Here is a 3,817-nt window from a genome sequence, read left to right on the forward strand (position 1 = left end):
TATTTTGGGCATATAGTTGATCGCTGAGTCATTAGTGGAAAGCAGACTCAACCCTATTGGTTTCATTAAATTTTGGGCGGTCATTTTTGTGACATGAGGATCTAGGACTTTTCTTAACCAAATGAAAACTTTTCCTAGTTATCGGATGACAATGGCATCAATTTGCAAAAATTATCTTGTTTCGGTCATTTGTCAAATATCTTTAAATCTTTTATACCAATAACGCTATTTAAAATCAGCTGCTTGAGCAGGTGCATCTTCATACACACTTCTAGTCATGGAAAGTTCTCCATCTCTGCCATCTGGAGAACCTGATTCCATATCAAATAAAGAATTCCCACGCATCTCAGGATTGTCATCTAATGCAACTAAATATTTCTTAGTTGAAAAATCGCCATCTAGACCGGCTGAAGAATTGCCGTCTGAAAATTCCTCTTCTAGTTCAGAAAAAAATATTCTGGTGCAGGGTTTGTTCTCTCCGGAGGTTAATAATATGAAGTCCAGCTTAGATGTAAAAGAGCAACCCTCAGCAATTGAAAAGTTCTCTATCATTACTATTGAAGAATTACTTCCTACAAAAGTTGAAAAGTCATCTGCTATTGAGAAGAGAGGTTAGTATCTTGCAGGGCAGTGGCTGCACTAGGTCAAATCTAATAGGTTCAAAGAGCATCAATCACAACTGCAATTTTATTAGAATATACCAAAGCAGAAAATTAAATGGAAGTAAGTTGATATCAATCATTGAATCAAATACATAGATTTCATTCAGTGGATTTTATTAAAATTGCAATATTGTGCTTTTCTTTTGGTATGTGAGTATACCGAAGGAAAATGGGTTCAGGATAGCAGGAGGCCTATATACTCTGGTAAGATGTGTAAGCGGTGGTTATCAGGAATGTGGGCATGCAGGTTGACCCAATGCCTTGATTTTTCTTAGGAAAAATATCGGTGGCAGCGTAATAACTATGACATGCTCGACTTTCAAGGGCAACACTTTCTTACAAGGTAAGGGATAATCAAACTTTTTCCATTCTCCTCGTTGTTTACACACATGTATGTATGTGTATTCTATTGACATTTCTAATTTTTATTTTTAAATTTTTGTGAAACACTATTGGAGTTTTCACTTTTATAGTGTAAGTTTTGTGAAACACTATTGGAGTTTGCACTATTGTTGGGGATTCGTTAGGAAGGCAACAATTCCAATCTATTATGTGCCTCATTACAGGTCGAAAAGACAGTCCAGATGTTCAAAATGTAGGCAAGGAATATGGTTTAGTACGTGCACGTGGCGCAGTAAGGCCAGCTGGTGGGGCATTCAGATTCCCAAAGACGAACACAATTGTATTTTATTATTGGTCAGCAAGCCTATGTGAAATTGAAACCCTAAACCCGGGAAACCTATCCACCAACTTTGCAATGCATCTTGACCGACCAGCATGGTTCCTGCACTCTAATTTTTATCGAATTGATGTAGTAGTGTTGAATACAGGGCACCATTGGAATTGGGGAAAATTAAAAGCAAACAGATGGCACATGTATGTAAATGGACAACCAAAGAATGTTACGAAGCTAAGAGACCTCAAGAGTGCTCGTAATTTGACAGTGCATAATGTTGTCAAATGGCTTGATAAACAGTTGGATAAGTATCCAAATTTGAGGGTCTTCATGAGAACCCTATCACCTCAGCACTTCTTTAATGGGGATTGGAATTCGGGCAGTCGTTGCGGTAACACCAAACTATTGTCTACAATTCACAATCGTTCTCACAACCGAGCAAATTATCCTTCTGTTGAGAGTGATGTTCAGGGTACAAGAGTTGAAAGTTTAGATATCACTGGGATTTCAGAGATGATGCACATCTATCTAGATACAGTCTCAAATCGAAAAATGTCTCTCGGGATTGTTTGCATTGGTGTCTTCCAGGAGGAGTGCCTGATACCTGGAATGAACTCCTCTTTGCTCAGCTCTTGTTTCCATGACCAAATGAACTATCAACACAAATATGATGTTGCATCATCATTTTCTATTGCACGAGATTCTATTTTGATTTATCAAAGTGCAACTAATAACTTGTCCCAACATGTACAAATAATTAATGAATTTGGAGAGTTGTTGTAATAGATCACAGGAAGTAACTGCACATTTCTTACCATCTCATACTTTCTATTGGGCTATTTTCTGTCAATCTATGAAAAAATAAAGGCAAGGACTAGCTGCAAATATCTTGTTGCAGTTGCAGTTGGAAAATGTATCCTTGTAATCTTGCTAGTGGAAGAAAAGGCAAGTTACATATTATGCCATATTGAAATTTGAGTCATTATTTTTCTTCTGAAAGATAAGTCGATGTTGATTGGCAAATACCCTGTTGTTGTGGTCACTATTACTTAATTCTTATAGTTGGTACCGTTTGAGATGGTTATGTTGTCATTTTTTCTTTGTTTTTTTGGTGTTTAATGCACTGGTGTGTTGGAAATAATAATCCTAATCACTGCCTTAAATATACTAACAACCATCATATTTGCCCAGTCAATTACTACACGGTTGCGATTTTGTTTGCAGGTAGAATGACAGAAGTCAGAACAGAAGTTCAGGGTAGACCATTCCGCAACACATCACAGAGGTTAAAGCATTTAATGAAGTTTATTAAATAAATATGGGCAAACATTCATTCCGCGATTGTTGCTCACACTCCACAACACCTGCAAGTTTAGAAAATCATTTACTATGTAAATTCGCCCATGTTGGGTATTAAATATTTTCTTTGTCATGTAATTAATGTCAAATTTGTATGTTAGGATAAATATGCAAATAAAAGTCATTTCTAATGTTGGGCATGTTGGGCAAGTTAGGGAACGAGAGTTTGTGAAGTAGTGAGGAGAAAATCGTGGAAGAAATTTTGGTGGGTTTTAATCTTACAGAAGTAAATTTTATTTTACTTTGTTTTGCCGTTAGTGAACTTTGTGTTTTAATTAAGTCCCTGTGTGGTTGTGATATCCTGGGGGCAACCTAAAGATTTACCTTTTGAAGTTGACCTTGCCTACTTTAACGCAACTGAGTGGTTGTGATATCTGGGGGCAACCTAAAGATTTACCTTTTGAAGTTGACCTTGCCTACATTTACCTTTTGAAGTTGACCTTGCCTACTTTAACGCAACTGAGTTCCTCTGCCACGTAAATTTATTTTCTAACATGGTGCTCCATTTCTACATTGTCAGAGTGCACTTTTACAATACTTGTTTTAAAATCCCTTTTACAAAGATCAATCAAGAGAAATCCTCCGCAAATGGAATTTGAGATATTTTCTTTGCATTTCATGTTTAGGTGAAGGTGAAAACAACCTTCACCAAAAGACTTTGCTTAATTCATTATGGATCACAGAAACTTGAATACAGAAACTCTAATTGTCAAAAAAAATTAATGCAAAAACAAAAAATAAGAGTGAAAAAAAATGACCAAAAAACGATTTAAAAACTCATTAAACAACTAAAATGATAAAACTACCTATATATACAATTAAAAATCACAATTCCATAATAACTAAAGTTAGATTGTGAAAGGGCAGGGTGTGCAATGTGCACTGAACATCACCGCCATGTAACTCATCTTTGAAACTATAAACACCCACTTGACATAAGTAAACCATATACATAAATATGATGTAATATCTCAACGTGTGAAGTGGAAGGGAAACACATCAATCCCTCTCCCTGATAAAGATGGTGTCATTTTCACCTTCCCGACATTACTTCTCCATTATCACCCCGTGGAAAAAAAAACATGCAATACTTCTCCATTATCACTCAATGGAAGAAAAA

At 36.1% G+C, this 3,817-nt stretch overlaps 1 pseudogene; it reads left to right on the forward strand.

The window, feature by feature from the left end:
• The first annotated feature begins 277 nt into the window (after nt 1–277).
• On the forward strand, nt 278–1,982 carry LOC149255550 (protein trichome birefringence-like 14 pseudogene; annotated as a pseudogene).
• Nucleotides 1,983–3,817: the final 1,835 nt, after the last annotated feature.

Source organism: Pinus tabuliformis, chromosome 7, assembly GCF_031772625.1.
Source record: "Pinus tabuliformis cultivar Carrire ecotype Pingquan chromosome 7, CPIR1, whole genome shotgun sequence".
NCBI lineage: Eukaryota > Viridiplantae > Streptophyta > Pinopsida > Pinales > Pinaceae > Pinus > Pinus tabuliformis.